Below are 13,025 nucleotides of genomic sequence, written 5' to 3' on the forward strand. Positions count from 1 at the left end.
TGTGAAAATATGAAGAGAGATAAGAGTGAGACCATCCCCTTCCTTCAGCTGCAAGCTGAGCCACTGGGTTGGCTCCATCACATCTTCTATCCTCATTAAGAGTTAACAGGTGAATTGCATGAGAATATTCTGTGTCCAATTAATTACAATATAAGCAGTTTGCTACCAAGAACGGGTAGAAAACTTAGTTTATGTTCACCCATTATTTCACAGAACCATGACATACATGTATATTGTCATTAAGTAGTCATTGTGGGGAGGACTCCACCAAAGCTGATCAAATAGAGGCAAGAGATGTAGTACTAGAGTTCATCTTGCAGAGCAGACTCCTTAAAACATCTGGGAATGAGATTTGTTACACAGGTAACATATTGTGAATCTAGCTAATACCAATGGAAAATAAAAGCAGACAAGCCTTGTTTCCATTGACATTTTGTAACCAAATAATCAATGGCAATGTACCTGTAGCTATTCAACAATGCAGAAATTGAAAATCAATAGAGAAGAAAAACAGACTATAAATTTCCATCCATGGTAGGCAAAGATGGGGACGCTGTACTGTCTTTTGTAATATGAAAATACAGCAGAAAGGAGATTCATGGGAAGAGGAGACAAATATATATGTGTATATATATATATATAGTTACCTTAAAATATATATATAGTTACCTTAAAAACATAGTACTTAAGAAAGAAGCAAGCAAATAAAGTGAAAAATGTTCATCAATACTGAATGAAGAAGTATTTTTCTACAATCATATCTTACCTATAGTACACACTCAGCTCAGTTACTGTCACCTCAGATGACATGATGCAGAGTCACTGCCGATTTATGGAACTTCTATTGCACCGCCTGCAATCTTGCTGGGTTCAGAATATTAGTAAGCAGCAACACTGATAACACCGGTGTGGAATTGCAACACATTATTTTGTTCACCCTTTAATGCAGCAATTCTCAGAAGCTGAGTTGCTCCCACACCACTCTTTCATGCTGACATGGGCTAATTTCCTTTACCATTGTTTCCCACTGCCTTGCACTTGCTCAACTTACCCACCCTCGAGTCCTAAGCTGATATCCTCGGCAGGAAAATAATGCATTCCTTCTGCTCCAATGTTGCTTGCACTGCACTAGGCAGGCATAAATTTTAAAGGCGTATGACCTAGAACTGACACCCTCCCTATCCACCCACCCTTGGAAAAAAAAAAAAAAAACCTACTATGCAGCATAGCGGACACGCTGTTGCACACTGTAAACATCAGCAACTGCATCCTCCCTAGCAGGCTCTTCCAAAAGAAAGCTGGGACCAGCTGTGTCCACAACCTTCTGCTGCGATGCACGCAGCACAGCCGCCAGCCCTGGGAAGCATGACACAGGCTGCTGAGCACTGAGAGGAGATGGCAGGGATTTTAGGGCCATTTTTGGAGGAGCCACTTTAAAGGAAATCTGTGCTCAGCATTGTTTTTAAACTAAAGTATCGGAACACGGAAGTCTGCTGTCATTGTCATTAAAAAAGAGCTGCTGCTCACAAGTTCATTCTTGGCACATCAGCTGATGTTGTGAATGTACTTTCTGGAGTGCTCCAGGAAGTTACTGTATGGCCACATCCTAAATCTTTCCAGTGCAGTGGTGATGATTTACAGAGATGCAGTCCCAAATCATCAAGGGATGTGCAATGAGATATAAAGGCCTTCTCTTCTGTTCATTTGTTTTTTAAATCAACATTCTTCAGCATGATGAAAGGTTTAGTTAATCAGCACAAAACATAATCAGAAGTATTAGTGTCAGGCAACCCATGAAGCCACATTATGCTGTTGCTTGGAGATTCAGGCCTCTCAGTCAGAATAACCAAGCAAAGCAGTAAGAACATGAACAGACTTCTAGTTTCTCCTAGCAGCCCTGTTTTTCATCTACACCCCAAAGATCTCCACTTGAAAAAAAAAAAGTAAAGAATTGGTTTACACTTGATCAGAGTTCACGCAGGAGTGCAATACAGCTTTAGAAATTGATTTGATGTGGAAATGCCTTACAAAAAAGCCAGACGTTTCCCAGCCAGCACTTGCTGTATTCTGTCCTCAAGGGAGGAATCACAGAGGGGTGGAGAACAGAAGGCAAAGGGATGCCCAAACGTCAGGGACAGCTGGAGGAAGTGACCCTGCAGACTCACCCTATAGTCAAGAAAGACGCTGTCGAGATAGTACAGTGCTTATTATACTTTTAGTCCAAGGGTGAAAAGACGGAAACAAGTATTTTTATAAACTCCCACTTGATACCGTTTGAAATCTGAATAAGCTTCTGGGTTCCACCCAGGCAGTCTTGGATGCTGCTTGCAGTACGGCTTGGTCAATAGCTTTCCACAGCACCTTTCCCTTTTGAGGTGACTGCACCCCTTACAAGGTTATCCAGTTTCCCAGAGGTTGGACACGGGACATGCGTAAAAGAAAGGGAGCACCTTCGTTTTGGCTTGGCATTAAGAGCAATTCTAGAAAAACTTCTACACTTGCTGTGCAGGTAACTTTCAAAGGACTACAGATGTGCTGGGCATCCAAAGGGTTCCTGTGAAAGAGCTGTTGGTCAGGACTCAATTAGAAGTATGGAGCGGAGGCATTCACAGCTGCCTACTAGTATTACAGAGAGGAAACATCCAGTCCAGATGAATCAGAGAAGTGGACAGCCTATGGAGAAAAAAGGAAAAGGGCAAAGCAACGCTGTGTGGGACAGTAGCCAGAAGACAACCTACCCTCAAAAGTTTACATGGAAACAAGTCTCTCCATCAGCTAAAAATATTAACTGGCTTCTTAGCAAAGGGAATCTTAAAACATTTTTAGAAATCAGATATTTTGAATAAAATTCAGGTTCAAATGGATATGAGCTTTTTTGTTCTACTTCCAAGCAAAAAATATGCAGTAGTGTGCACAACACCAAATGTCAAGTAGAGGCTGATATTATGGGCAAAATATGTTAATGACATGACAGAGTTGTGACGGGTGACTTTTGCCCCAGATCTAGTTACTTAGATCTTACTTGCTGTGCTAATAGAAACTTTAAAGTCTTCAGTATATTGCACTTTCAGGAAGAGTGTATGAAACAGCATTGTTAGGCTGGAGTGTCTTCAAATTAGTTTAACACTGATTAATAACTTCACAAAAGAACAGAATGAAACACCACATTACCGGACAGGTTTATCACAGGTGTGCTGTAATGCACAATTCCACCTGGGAGAGATACTGAATATTTTCCACCTTCTATCAGCATTTTCCACTACCACAGCAGAATGCAGTTTTTATCATCTTCCCAAACACTCAGAGACCACCCAGGACCATGACACATGGCTAGAGTTTAAAATAGATCAGCTCAGCTAGACGGTGGGTAGGGATGAACCAGGCCATATCAACCACACTTATTTTTCCCCTGTTTCTGATCCTGAAAGATTGCCAAATACAAATAGCTCAAGAAAAAAAATTTTAAAAAGTCCATCAACAAAGTGCATTAGGCAGTGGACGTGCCACATTAGAATAACGCAGGAGACAATAATACTTTCAGTGCAGAAGCTTGGCAAGAAGCAGAGTACTCAGACTAATACTGACGTTCCTGTAAAACAACAGCACATGAGAAACACTCAGCATGCAACAGCAGGAAAGGAGAGGAAAGCTGGAACGTCTCCAGTAGAAAGAATGAGCTTATATCTACACATTTCTGTTACCAAAAAACGTCTGAAATGGCATTTTTCAGGTAGAGGTTTCAGCGTTCTGTGGAGGAGGTCAGCGTGTTTGGTTTATTCTCTGTGCAGAGCAGACGGCAGGTCACTAGAGAAAAAGCAGCACTTTTTTCACTTGTTGGCACAGCAAAGCTGTGAACAAAACTGAAGTGATGGTGCCAGCTCAGTATTCCAGTTACCATGCAAAACTACCAGGCCACACACCACTGCCTGAACCTAGAGCAACACCACAACCCTCGTCACTCAAGCAGGTTTCTAAAGACAGTGGTTTGTCTCTTCTACCTCACCTCCAGATGATTTCACTGTTAACACTCAAACCAAGGAATTTGCTTTCACCCACGCTCACTGCGCTCCACACACACGATGCAGCTGCAGGTTCATCCAGCTGACTGGGTCCACACAGTGAGATGCCTTCCCTCTGATGGGTGGAGGACCAGACCTCTTCACACAGCTGTTTTCTCAACAGATGAGCCAAGGTCACACAACTTCACCATCTGTAAAAGCAGCTCCCTTTCTTACCACAAGCCTGTTTTGGTTCAGTTAAGCTTTGTCTGATGCTCCAACACCTTGGGTGACATGAAAGTACACTCCTCAAGGACACAAATGAAGTGTCTACAGAACACCAAACTGCACAATCCCCACAGGTCCAGAGGCAGTTTTCCATTCAATAACTTTAAATGTAGGTCAAATGGAGCACCTAAGCTGTTTAGTTTTAAAATACAGTAGCAGCTTCCTTTCAATGAATTGGGAAGAACTCCAGATCAACTCAGAACTCCCTCAGGCCAATGGACTGATTAGATTTTGGGGAGCAGTTTCAGGATAACATGAAACTCGGATGGGGAACTTCTTACTCCATGACATTTCAGGCATTCATGAAAGGAGTTGTTGAAGGGAGGCAAGGAGACCTTTAACAGCTTATAACTTCTGTACTCCCTCCTCTCAGCTTTCTCCCTCCTCCAAAATATAGCAGTTGTGCTTTTGGTTAGAACTTAAAATGAGAGGACTTCTTGACCACCAGAGCTATGCGTAAAACGATTTACAGCCATTCTTTACAGTTTTATTACTTCTTCATGGAAAAACAAACTCAGCCTCCTGTAACAACTCAGCTTATTGCAGAACAAAAGGTGCTACAGAAACGAAGTTGTTGGCACCACAGCAGTAATACAAGAGGCAGAGGGAATTAGCATCTATAATAAAGTCCCATGAAACATGGCTCAAAAACAGTTTTGTGAAAGGTTTAATTTCAAAGTTGGTGATCAACACCTCACTTACTACATCACTCTTTTGGCTTTTGTACATAGTCTTTCATACATCTTGTCATGAGTGATAAGGGTGGACAGGGCACTTCCTAAATGCATTACTGTAATTTAATTAAAAGCTTGTCAGGCCCATTCTGTACAGTTAGAAGTCTCAAAAATGAGCCTTTTATTTCAGTACAGAAAGACAAGCCACAGAACTCTGAGTACAAAAGCGATTAAAGAATGTAATTCAATCCAGATATTTCCAACTGTACATCCAAGCAAATAAAAAAGGGATTGTCATGGATGACGTAAATGTAAACACTGTGAAATACACTATTCTATTGCAATGTATCTGGACATAAGTAATTTTCACCTTTACAGGAGAAGGCAACATTATGAGCTACTACTGCTTTGAACAGACAATAGACATTTCTATGTAGTCCATCCCTATCTATTCATAACACCACAGGGCAAACAAATACCACAGTATCTGCTTAACAGAATAAATGAGCATATCTGACCTACAACTCTGATATTCTTGACACTTCAGCCAATACCTTTTAATTAAAAAGAAAACTAGAAACATTTTACCAAAAGAAAACAAGTGAAAATACTACCTGTTAAGTCCTTACCATAAAAAGACAGACATATGAAAAAAGATTGTATTTCAAAACTTTACTGAGCAGAAACATTTTTCCCCACTCCAAAAGATATTTTCTCCTCCAACAGCAGCAGCAGCTCTAAATCAAGGAGTTTCTTCATTCTGGTCACCTTGCACTCTGCTCTGGTATACATCACACAACATCAGCTTCAAACACTAGAAACATGTTCCAGGCACTTTACCTTGTAAATGATCAGAAAAAAAAAATAATAATAATAAAAAAAATCAAATAGTTGTCACCTCAGATAACTTTCCTGAAAGAAAGGGAAGAGTACCAACGTTAAATGGACCCATACTCTAAGAGCATACAGAGAAGCATTGAATCAGGCTTTTGTGACTTTGTTTTAAGCCATTTTGGGATTGATGATACAATGCAAATTATTTCCAAATCAACAGACAGATCTTTGTGTTTCAAACCCCAGCAGAAGTTGTCTCCTCCTTTTGCTGGGCAACAAAAGAATAAAAGGAACAGAGTTATTCTTGGTGAGCTATGTTTTTATCTCAGACATACCCGTAAGTCCAGCGTACAGCCCCTGGGATAGCAGGGGTTTCTTCAGCTTCCACCCAGGAGAAGCCTAGAGAAAGTTACTAACTTTTTTCACTGTACGTAGTATTTGTTTGCATGTGTTTTAAAAGCACACCATGCAGATTTATAACCACATTCACACCCCTTTGGTGAGGTACTGCTTTAAAAAAAAAAAAGATTTTGAATAGAGGCTCCAGGCACCGGGCCCAGTGTGCAAGGCACCGTATCAATATAAAAGATAATCCCGACTACAAAGAATTCACAATACAATTAAACGCCCACAGGGAACACACAGGAATTCAGAAAGCTGCGACAAGAAGCTTCTCTTGAGCACAGCAACTCTGGCTGTTTACAGGGTAAGTTTTCAATTAAAGAGTGGTTTAAATGGGACCAATGTCAGCTTAATCAACTTCTACCCCCATTACTCACTCCTAATCCCACGTCACTCTTTACTCACACTGGAACAACTGTTTTTCTCACTGCGTAATAAAACAGATTGGGAAGCACATCAAGGGCGGGGGGGGCAAGGCCACAGGAAAAGAAAGAAAAAAGAAAGCTATTTTTAACCTAGAAGAGTTCATCAGAATAGTTCAGCACCGGTCCTCTCCAAGGGTCAAAAGCACTTAGGATAGAAGAACGGATGGTGCAACTGCAGCAGGAGGTGGAGGTGGCATGGTTAGGTGAGGGGAGATAAGAGTCAGCATTCGCTGCTTTTACCATGATGAGTAACACGGCCCTGACACGGTGGAGAGGAGCAATCCGAATACCATTGCTCCTGGCAGATACGATGACTCACTGAGTTTATTTATTGCCACCTGAATTCATCCTCCCTGTGACATCCGTGCTACTCTGTGAGTGGCACCCGGAGCTTACTTTGGGCTGGATAGGCTCTGTGAGTGGTAGTTTACAAGAGATGAGAGTTCTGTGCAAGCTTTGGATTTCAAAGCTAAAAACCTGGTTCCTCTGATTCTCCCACAGTACCAAGATAACAAGGCCCTGTTTACACCTGTGCTGCTCTAAATTCAGTATTCTGTTCACATTATCCAATCTATGAACTGCTTACAGGTCTTCTCTAGTCAACATCTTAAGTAATAAAGAGTTTTCTGTAACCACCATAAACAGAGCATAAGTAGCAAAAGACACAAGGAAAAAAAAATACACACCGACAAACACACGGTAAGCATTTTACTACATGATTTTAGGGGGGGGGGGAACCCTGCACTATTCAATGGCCTGAACACTTCAACACTGAAACCAAAGACAGGTAAAGAAAAGAGACATCTGAGTTCCTCTGGTGTCTCTCCTTAGGCTAAACTTTCATATTTAATATCTGCTGAAGTAATCCCTATTACTTCTGAGATTTCACCCAAGTATCAGAAAGATAGAAAAACTCTTAACTGCTACATCATCTGCTACTTCGCAAAACTTCTTGTAAATTGAACATGGCAATTGAACAGGCTCTGCAGGACAAAATTGCACTGTGTGTCTCTTTTTAGCTTTCATTTTCTTGCCTTTTAAAGGAACTACTTAAAAAAAAAGTACAATCAAACCTAAAAAATGAATTATTTATTTTGTTAATGTTTTTGTTCAAATATTCCAATATTTTCAAGTAGGAAAATGTTCACTTTTCACCATTTAGGCTGCATTTGCCCTCTGTAGCTGCAGCACTTAGCCCGGGTACCACAGAAAAGCACCTGCAGGGGCTCCATAGCCCTGCACAACCACCCACCTCTGAAATAGTATTTAAAGTAAATTTAAGCGAGCAGAAAGGGATGAGTATTAAATCTCAAAGCAAACCATGACGGTTTTTCTTTTCTTATATACTTTAACTCTTTTTAAGCTATAGGTTCTCTGCAAGTCTCTCAGTGCTGGGCTCCCAAACAGATCAGCTTCCTCCTTAATGTTCAGAACTGCTTTTTGAAGTATAAATTGTAATAGAGAAAAAGGTAACCAAGTATGTCAGGCCTTCAAACTTAAAGTGTTCTTGGGGAATGGGGAAAGAGATGAAAAAGCGCACCTGTGAGTATCACCTGCTGTGAGTTCAGGAGAGAAGAGCAGGACAAAAGCTGCTGCAAGGGACAGGGGTACAAGGGACAGGTAGCAAGACAGAAGGGGCACTTCTCCCTTCACAGCTGCACAGGATTTGGGAAGCAGCTCAGTGCTGCAGACATCCCCTAGCCTGAAACCAATACCAACGCCAAGCTGTGAAATTATCTTTGCAGAATCAGGCTGCACCTCTGAGGACGACGCCAGCCCTTCCATTCATCCCCGCCTGCCACAGACACTCGCCATACGTGTTTTACAAGAGGTCCTGTCCTCTGTCTGCTCCGGGACAAGCCGGCGGGGAGCTGGCACAGACCCTGCCCTGGCACGGCCGGGATTTGGGGATTTGGCCAGCAGATGGGGAAGGGGAGATGGGGAAGGTGCAGGGCAGGATCCAGCTCCCTTTGCCTGCCCGCCGCTGGGCGTGGGAGTGGCGCAGCAGAAGTACAGGGTAGGAGGAAAAAAAAAAAAAAAAGTCAAAAAAAAAAGTTTCCCAGTTTCCTGGTTTGCTGCGGGTGAGAGAAACAAAGCCAGGAAGGGCACGGCACAGTCAGCAAAGACAGCCGAGTCACGTCAGGATAGAGAAACGTACCTGATTAGCTCTTTTGCCGGTATGCAATTAGTTGATAGACATTTTGTGGCGTTAGGGAGCCGCATAACGAGTCAAATCCTATTTGTCACGCGTTTTCCTTGACTAACGCCGCGGCACCTTCCCTGGCACATCCCGGGAAGGTGACTATCTCTTCCTGCACCCTAACCTGCCTCCTTCCTCCCGAAAATGAGCCTGTAATGGAAGGGCACCCCGCAACGAGACGCCGCAAAAAGCCCTGCTGTTCCCCGCTCGGGCGGCAGAGGGGCTACCCAGGAGGACTTTAAGCCGGGTTTTCCCACCTCGGGTCTTTCCTTGCACTTTCTCCAAGCCACCAAGCAAGTGCAAGGCGCTCCCGCCCCCCAGGAGCACCTCGCACACGCAAACGAGCGGCGGCCGTGCCCCGGCAGCCAGAAAAACCCGCCCGAGCTTCTCCCATAGGGACAGCCGCTCCCGGGTCTGGGGCGCAAAGCGGGGAGGAAGATTCCCGATTTGCCCAAAAAGCCTCATCCGCGGCATGGGGGGGTCCGAAACCCGGCCGAAATGCCGCCGACCCCACAGAGCCCAGGAGGCAGCAGCCCCCTGCCCCGCTCCCTCACTGCCCGGAGAGCCCCCTCCGCCGGGGGGAGGCAGCGGGACAGGCGGACAGACAGACAGACGGACAGAGCCGCCCCACTCCCAAGCGGCGGGACGCCGTCCTCCCAGCCCTACATTTTGGGATCCTCCCAAGCACGTGGAGCACACCTCTCCCCCGGGGCTGCTCCTGCGGAGCGGGGGTCCTCAATTCCTCGATGCCCGGCACCGCTCGTGGCTCCGGGGGTTGGGAAAAGGGCACTTTTTGGGGAAAAACAGCCCCGGAGCAGCCTCCTGAGCAAGGCGGAGGCCGTGCTCCTGCCTCACCTCCGGCGCGGCTCCTTCCTCAAGACGGGGCGACGAGCTCGGAGCGGGGGGCACGGCCGGGAAGTTTGGAGGGCTGGGGGCTCGGGGGAGCCTCAGAGGGCGCCGGCACCGCGGAGCGAAGCCGGAGGAGACGGCACAGCGCGGGGAGAGGCTGGGGAGGGAGCCGGGACGGACGGACAGAGGGAAGGAGAGGAGCAAGCAGTGATTTTGGGGCAAGGCGGGTAGGAGCCACCCCGTGTCCCGTCCCACCCTCAGCACAGAGCCGGTGGGACTCCCCCCAAGCCCCTCAAACCTCCCCAAAGCCCCGAGCCCCCCGCACTCACACGGCAGCGGCGCGGCCACACCTGTCCCCGCACCGCCGGACGGGACTGCGGGGCGCCGCCGCGCACGGGCCTCCACAGGGCGCGCGGCGGGGGGCACGCCCACGCCACGCCCAGTGCCACGCCCATGCCACGCCCAGAGCCGTCCCCCCTCGCCCCCGGCAGCCCCCGACTCCTCCCGCTCCGTTCCTGCAGGCAGCGGGATGCCGAAAGAAGAGTAGGAGGTCTGGGGAGACAGGGCAGTTGCCTGCGTTAAACATAACAAAATAATAATAATAATAATAATAATTAAGCCAAACCGCCCAGCTCCAGCCCAATACCTCAAGCCACATCTTCCTCCCCAAAATATTGCGGGACACAGAGATTTTCCTCTCTCAGGACCTAATTGGGATGAAGGTGATGTTCCCCGATGACTTCCATCCGCAGATGTGAAGGGCAGAATGGGGGGTGATGAGGAATTTCCAGATTTCCAGGGTGTAAGTAGGTGATCCTTTTTTTTTTTTTTTTTTCTGTCATTCAGCCCACAAATATGTAACTGACAGGTTTTGAGATAGATAGCAAGGAGGTAAAAGCTTGAGTCAAAATAAGAGGCAAAATCTTGGAGGAAGGAGAGGGTATAATGGCAAAACTGAAGGAAAGAGGCAAACACCTCTTGCAACTTGTGGAAAAGCATAAAAGGAAGGGGCTGAGAGTGGATGGTGTTAAACTAGTACAATGTATAAATGCAGAAGTGGCCTCTGAGTTGGGGGACACCAAACAATTCAAAACTAGGAGTCTGAGGCAGCAAAAGGCAGAATAACCATAGGAAGCCTTTTGCAATTGTGGAAACGTTAAGGCTAAAACCAGGTGCTGAGGTGGAGATGGAGAAACAACTCGTAACAAATCCTACAAAAGCTCTGCATTGCTGAGCAATTGATTAGGCTGGAGATTAAAAGGAAGACCCTGAGGTTTTGGGTTTACTTCATGCTCCTCTTGGAATTGTTAAGATTATGACAAGTGAGGAAATCCTGGCACTTTTGAGAGGGCATCATAATAAGATTGGGTTTGGCCAAAAGGGATATGTAGAAATATGACAGTCCATTGAGCAATACTGCGTGTCTCACCTAGGAGGGGAAAATCACAAAACCAAATTAAACAACCCCATTCCTCCCTCCATCCCTTAATGTTCAGAACTTGGGAAGTTTTCCTTGATTTTTTGGTTCAAAACTTTTTCTTCTTTTTTTTTAGACATCAGCCAAGAAGAACTACAAACAGACCTTAGGAACCGTACGTCCCTGCTCAGGCAGAGCTTTTGGGAGCGTTGCGACTAATAAGTCTTGACTTGTCCAGAGGGATGCGGCTATATGGCTCAGCAAGCAACTAATATTCCTCATGTGTTGTAATATCTACTTTCCCATGCCTGATAGGGCTGCCCTGGCTGTGGCAAAATGGGACACTGTGGTACATAATAATAAAAAGCAAGTAGGTCACCCAGAGACTTCCAGATACAAGGTTGCTGCCATTAATGGAAAAAAAAAAATATTAATATATTGACAGCAATTATGAGATACAAACAAGAAGCTCCGGCACTTTTGATGCCAGCAGTGTTAGGAACAACTGCTACTGCTCTCTTCGGAGCCTGATAACAAGAGCAAGCGGCCTCACCTTCGGTGAGGAGCAAAGGTAGTCCTAAACATTGGGTCGGGAGGACAGGAATAATGGTTGACCTGCTCACGGCAGGTAAATGATTAACATCCAGTTACACGGGCAGGGGAAGGGCAACAGGAAGGAGATGGCTGTGCCCTGCACAGAGGAAGAAAGCACAGGCACGCCAGAGGTCAGAGGCATTTAATTTGCAAGAGAGGCAGCTTGCAGCAGCTCGGCTTTCTCAGCGTTTAGCACGTGAAAGCTGTACCACTTATCCTGTCAAGAGAAGTGGTGGCTCAGGTCCCCTGCCTTTGCCATCCTACAATGGGGTGAGAGGGAAATGAGAGTAGGCACCGGCAACGTCTCCATGGATGTCCTGAGGTGCTGAAGGCTCACCTCCATGCTGCATGACAAGCCAAGCTGGTCATGCATACGTCTCCCCCGTGCCTTTCCCTGCTTTGTTGCCTTACCAGAATCAAAGAGCTCATACGCTACGCTCGGGTGGTCATGTTGTGGGTGAGATTGTGTTTCACCAGGCTGCTGGAGACGGGTGCTCTCCAGGCCGTATTTGGAGCAGGAGGGCCCGGGGAGCAGGAGGATGGAGGAGCTCCCTCCAGCTCTCCACCAGCGCCGGGAGCCTGCTGGAGCACGAACAGCTGTCAGGCAGCCAGGAAGTCACCCAGAGCACACCAGCAGCTATCTGCATACCTATCTTGGAGAGACTCGCAGAAGTTACCAGGTCTTGTTTGCTTTCCTAGATATCGCCTGTTCTGCCCGCGTACTCGCACAGGTGCCCCGAAACACAGCAGCCAAACCTGCCCTCAGTGGGCTCCATAACAGCACCAGCCTGGAGCTGGAGCTACTCTCAGCTTTTCCCTGCAGTTCATTGCAGAGAAAAATGGCCCTTTCTACCCAACCCTCAGCCCAAACCACGTTTAGCCTTCCCAAATGTCCCCAGGCCGGGCCCTGGCCTGCAGAGCCGTGCACGTTCGGGTCTGTGCTGGGCACCAGCTCTGGCCTTCCTTACAGCTTTCCTTGCAGCACCTTACAGCTTGTCACCACTGAGATCTTGAATATAGATGTTGTCTACCAACTGTTTTGTTACATGAAATGAATAGCTACTTCTTTCATTTACCTGTCTGTATGTACCTGACAGTGATGGCAGCAAACATTGCCTTCTGCAGGAGCTTGCACGGAGGAAGCCAAAGGGATCTTTTCAGGATGTGGGAGGGTTGTGGGGTCTGGTTGTTGTACCTTGGTCCTGACATCGTGCCATTTCCAAAGATCCGTCCGTGAGCTGGGGATGTAAACACATCTGGAAAAATAACTTCCCTTAGGAGAGCAGTGCTCCATGACTGCCAACACAATCTAACACGTATTTTAAAACAAAAAACAAACAAACA

At 46.1% G+C, this 13,025-nt stretch overlaps 1 protein-coding gene across 2 annotated transcripts in view; it reads right to left on the reverse strand.

The window, feature by feature from the left end:
• ELOVL7 (ELOVL fatty acid elongase 7) overlaps positions 1 to 10,103 on the reverse strand; it is a 32,760-nt gene extending 22,657 nt beyond the window's left edge. The window contains exon 1 of one of the 2 annotated variants that reach the window (XM_082783994.1): positions 10,000 to 10,103. The gene's annotated coding sequence lies outside the window, so the exon portion shown is untranslated. Of the gene's footprint in view, positions 1 to 5,589; positions 5,618 to 9,999 lie in introns of those variants that run through there. The other variant, XM_082783995.1, reaches the window with a different exon arrangement.
• Positions 10,104 to 13,025: the final 2,922 nt, after the last annotated feature.

The sequence above is a fragment of the Aythya marila genome, assembly GCF_965140915.1.
Source record: "Aythya marila genome assembly, chromosome: Z".
Lineage (NCBI taxonomy): Eukaryota > Metazoa > Chordata > Aves > Anseriformes > Anatidae > Aythya > Aythya marila.